We start from the raw sequence: 6000 nt of genomic DNA on the forward strand, positions 1-6000 counted from the left end.
TAAACCATAGGGGTTTATGACCGTAAACCCAAAGGGAAATGGTCCAAGGGCCGTAAACTCCATTTAGGAGTGAAATGGTGCCCTAATCCCTTCCATAGGCTTATACTTCAAATGGAAATGCTTCTAGGGACTTGTAGAGCCTCAAAACAACTCATGGTCAAAGAAGAATGAGTTTACGACCGTAAAATCATGAGTTTACGACCGTAAACTCAATGGGTGATGGTCACAAAACCGTAAACTCATATAAGGGGGTTTCCTTGAACCCTAAAGTCAATAGCAATGTCCTACAACACTTAGATGCAATCCGTGGGACTTATAACACTTATATAAGGTGTTTAGCATGTCCTAGGATGTCTTAACTTTGTTGATTAGTTGTTTAAAGACTAATTGGATACATATATGTGTGATTATATGTAACTAGGATCATTGAGTGTGTTCAAGTCTTCACTTGACACCAAGTAATCCTATATCATCAGTTCATCCAAACCACTCACTACAGGTGAGTTCATACCCCTTAATTAACCTTTTAAATGTTTTTAAATGCTTTTATGGGGGGGGGGAATACAAGTAAAGCTACTATACTTATTATATCAATCACATGTGATTAATAACTATCAACAAGTGAATCTTTTACTTTCAAAATGTGTTACCAAACTGTTTTACTTCAAACTGTCTTACTAACTCTTTTACATACCAAATTATTTTTACGAAACTTCTTTTATACTTTAATATTGTCAAATGCATGCCTATATATGTATAGTTATATAAGTAATGTTTAAAAGACTTAGGACGACTAGCTCGCCTTATTTCCTTTTCCTCGTTGGGATGTGGCCTTAGGGCATCGGTTAATCGTCCGAAGGTCATTTCAATATGAGTTATATATCCTGTATACATATATAGACATAAAAGTTCCATCAGTCCGTTCAATACCTTTGGATAGCAAAGGTATACTCACATGCTCATATGCACAAATAACATTACTAGTAGACTATAACATGTATAGTTTAGGGAGATACTAATACTATTACTAGAACAATGAAACATACAATGAGTCAGTTCATACATGAGTCAATAACAAACAATAGATACTATGACGAGAAACTAACAATAGATACTATGACGAGAAACTAACAATAGATACTATGATGATAAACAAGACATACAGGCTAGACAGAGAAAGAACACACAATACAGCTAGCACTTACATTACATATACATTAATACAGTTATGTGAGCCACTAAACGGGGCATGGCACTACCTGCCATGACCGTTTTTGTATCCAGAATCTCCTTAATTGGGGAGCGTATGAGTTTGTGTATAGATCTATACTGGATTGACTATCCTACACCTTGCTGCTCGCTACAGTGGGACTTGCAAGTCTACGGGTGCCAAATGTCATTTCTTACGGCATCTTACATCGTCGTTTTACTATTGAGTCGGTAGCAGGGTACAGGCCGATCACATGGTAGTTTAAATAACAATTGGTTTAAGGTAGTTAGTACAGCAGTAGTTACTTAATACAACACTACAGTACTATAATATTTTTCCCATTACATTCACTTCGTGAACATTCACACGATGCACGGTAATGTAAAAACTATATTTTTGGTTAATGATAGTCGGATTTGGTAAAACACACACTCTTACAATAGACACACACAGTTACTAGATGCGTTGGTAGAAGGCTACTTTTAGTAGGAAACATAGGATTTCTAGGAGTGTTCAAACAAATACAAACTTTACAAAACTTATACATTACATCTTACAAGCATCTTACAAATGCTTTCATACAAACTCAGACACTAATATACTTATGATCTCACCAGCTTTAAAGCTGATACTCGCTTTCAAAATAACTTGTATTCTCTGGTCACTAGTAGACAGGTACCGATGCCAGGTTTTTGAGAAGATGGAGCTTGTTCAAGACTCCTCTTTTATTTTGATGTATATTTTTGGTGTCTAAATAACTTGACAGAACACACTTGTATGAAATTATATTATTAATGCAATGGATGATGTTGTTGCTTGTTTACTACTTTGCATTGTTGTGATACTATACATGACGTCCTCCACCCCCGAACGATTCCGCCGTTCAGGTTTTGGGGTGTGACATTTCCCTTGTGTTCGGCACCCTTGCTTATCCAAACTATACTATACTCGATCGGGTTCACTGCTTGTAAGGTGTAGTTTAGATCTTCGCCACGACATTAGTGGCTTAGCTCTTCGCGCTTCGATAAACTAGGAATTATAAATAAAAAACTAGTGCACTAAAAATGCACATCAACCAACAATTTGGTGATTTCGAGGAGAAGAGATGAGAGTCCACACTTCAGTCCTATCAAACTCAGCTAATTCTTGCTGCATGGATTTAATCCAATCGGTGTGTTCTAATGCTTATTTGATGTATTTGGGCTCAACCATTGAAATAAATGCTGAAAAATGACATTCATTTTGAATACTTGTGGCAGATAAAGTTTGAACACCAACGCTTGGATTTCCAATAACTTGATTTGGGTGATGATCTCGATTCCAGATATGAAGTCTCGATAGTTCTTGAGCAGGAGAAGATTTGATATTGACGATGGGTTTGGGTTTCTCCCTCTCAATGGTTTGAACTTGTGGATGATGCTTCCCCTGAACTTCTAAACCTGATAGGTTGACGTCATCATTAGGTGGGAAGTCAAAGAAATTTTCATCATCATCATTGTTGATCGGATTTGAGTCAAATTCAGAAGCTGCATCAAGGAATACATCCACATTTGATGCAAGGGAAGGTTGGCCATTCTCCCCCCAACCTGTGAAGGTTGAAACGGTTCAGAATCAAATATAGGAAAGGTGGGTGTTGGATCGGAGAAAGTTTGAGAAATAGGAGTTGATGTTGAGGGTAGTCTTGATCGAGATTCAGAATCAAGAGTTGATTCTGATGGTCTGAAGAGAGTTTCCAAGTTAACTTCATGGATTACTTGAATGTTCGGACATTCTGGTGGAGGAGCATCAGACTCCATAATGTAAGTTGTGACATGAGTAGGACCAAAATTCCAAATGAAATTATCATCAAAGGTTACATCAAAACTTTCATCAATAACTCGAGTACAATGATTAAGTACTCGATAAGCCTTTGATTTTGCAAAGTAACCCAGAAAAATGGCTTCATCAACTTTGGGTTGAAACTTTGTAAGCTGATCATGATTTTTTTGATGAAGCGTCGACAACCAAAAACATGAAGAAAGGATATGCTTGGCTTTCGACCATTCATTGCTTTATATGACGTCATATTGAGGTGTCGATTGATGATACTACGATTTTGAATGAAACAAGCTGTTGACACGGCTTCAGCCCAGAGATAGAGTGGCGGATTTGCAAAGTTTAGCATAGATCGAGCAGCTTCAACAAGTGTTCTGTTGCGTCTTTTGACTACACCGTTTTGTTGCGGAGTGTAAGGAGCAGAGAAGTTGTGATCAATTCCTTTCTCGGAGAAGAATTTCTCAATGGTAGCATTGGTGAATTCCGAACCATTATCACTTCGGAGACGTCGAACAGGAAGTTTGACAAGAACTTCAATTCCTTTTGATGAAGTTGATGAGTTCAGAGGCAGTTTTAGACTTAAGCCTAAGGAAGAAGACCCAAGTGAACCTTGTAAAGTCATCAACGATCACAAGAATGTATTTCTTATGAAAAAGATTTCTACAATGGATGGTCCACATAGATCAATGTGTAGAAGTTGCAACGGTTCTGAGATTGATTTTTCGATGATGACAAGATGACCCTTCTTCGATTGCTTTCCACACTCACATGCAACACCCAAATCATCATTTTCAAACTTGAGGAGTGGTAAACCTCTTACCATTTCACCAGAAACAAGATCATTCATGTACCGAAAATTCAGGTGAGCAAGCCTTCGGTGCCATAACCAGCTAACGTCAGGAACGACTTTGGAGAGAAGGCAGAGTTAAGATTTGCCAATAATCATGTTGATGTCAAATGGATACATGTTCTTGTTATGATTTGACTTAATTAAACACTCTGCCCTATCCTCGGTCATCATATAGTTGTGTTTCTTGCAAAATTCAACACTCCGATTTGAGTCAATGAGTTGAGCTACACTTATCAAATTATGCTTCAGGTCAGCTACATAAGCCATGTTTGAGATGGAGAAATTTCCATTGGTGAGGATACCATAACCACGAATCTGAGAGTTGGAGTTGTTTCCATATGTCACGTAACCAGCATTGGGAGAAAGTTTGAGGTCTCGCAGAAAGTTCATCTGCCCCGTCATGTGCATGGAGCAAATACTGTTAATATACCATATTGTTTCTTTCTCCGAAGAACAAGGTGCCTGCAAAATCAGTGAGTGGTGGAGCTTTTAGGCTCCAAGTTAGGTTTTGGAACACGAGTACGGACTTTAGACTTGGGATGTAACCTACGGACAACAGTATGGTTATACCTAGATTCTTTGGGGAACAAAAAAAGGCCATGATTCTTTCATCTATCTCGTAATCATACTCTATGACATGGTGTTTTGCAATGACCTTCTGCTGACGTTCGTCTTCTGAAGCAATGTGAGTCATTGTTTCATCCAGAGGCGTGGAATTTTTTATTTTCCCAACAAATTTTTGTTTTGAAGATTTTTATAAGTTAGTTTTCTTTGAAAATCTTTGTTTGTTTGATGGTACGTTTGATTTTGAAATGGATTGACGTTTGAAAATTGTACCATCTGCTTTGGTTATAAAAACTGATGAAACAGTCCGAGAAGAGTCATTTCGGATTGATTGAGTACTTGAAACTTGCACTTCAGGAGTGTGATTTACACCTCCTTTAGGTTCTGACTGACTAGGAAGATTGGATTGTCTTTTTAGAATCTTAACAGGAGAAAATGTGTTATGATTTTAAGAAGAAGATTTGCTACCACTCCTAGGTGTATTTCTTTTAGAGTTCTCAAGGAACCTAGAATTTTGTCTTGACTTAACTTCTTTCTTAAGAGCATTTTTGGCTTCCTATTTAGGACTAACAACATCTTTTCTGTTCAAGAAGGGTTTCTTTCTTTAATCAGATGTCGACTTGGATGTTTGACATTTTGAAGGATTGCTAAACTTGGGCTTGATGGGAACCAAGATTGTTTTAGAGGTCACTAGAGAATTTTATTCACAAGAATCAGTTGAGACATTGCTTGAAGTTTCAATGTGATCATCTAAGAATGCCCATGCAAAATTAGAAGTAACGGTTTCAGTTGTCACATGAACTATTTCCTCAACAACACAGTTGTTTGGAGGGCTGTGTTTCGGAACATGATCTATACGATTTGAAACACCGCAGTGGAATTCCGTGGTCTGATTTAGGTCCAGGGTTGTCAGAGGCGGAAGAGGCGTGGAATCAGGACTCTTGACAACAATGGGTTGAAACTGAGGAATCAGAGATGCAAATTTGTCAGTAGTCTCAGGAAGGGGTGACAAAGGAGAAACAGTGGTATCCGAATGTTGATGATTCGGAACATCTCCCGTAAATGTCAGGTTTTGTAACTCCTTCAAGCGACTAGCTATAGGTTTCGGAAACTCGCTTCTTAGACCTGGAGCTTCTGACTAGGGATGACAAAAGTTATGATTCATCTGTTGATTTGCTTCAAGCATGTCAATGGAATTATGCAAAGCATATATTTTGACCTTGAGATGTTTGTTATCAGAAATTAAAACATTTCTTTCAGAATAAGTGATTTCACATTTGTCGTTATGAATGATACATTCATCTTTTGACATTACAAGTTCACGTTCTAAAGACTCTATTTTTGATTTCTTATCCTCGAAACGTAACCTTAGACGACTCAATTCACTATCCTTATTTTCACTGGCTTCTATAGCAGACTCATAGGCTTTATAGATGGTGTTCATATCTGTTTGGATCTGGGTTAGACAAGATTCACAAGGAGACAAATGAAAACTATTATCAGTAATCATGGATTTTACCTGCTCAACGATACTTTGACCAGGTGGATCATTTGTGGCTAT

This window comes from Lactuca virosa, chromosome 1 (assembly GCF_052849685.1).
Source record: "Lactuca virosa cultivar CGN04683 chromosome 1, Lactuca_virosa_CGN04683_v6, whole genome shotgun sequence".
NCBI lineage: Eukaryota > Viridiplantae > Streptophyta > Magnoliopsida > Asterales > Asteraceae > Lactuca > Lactuca virosa.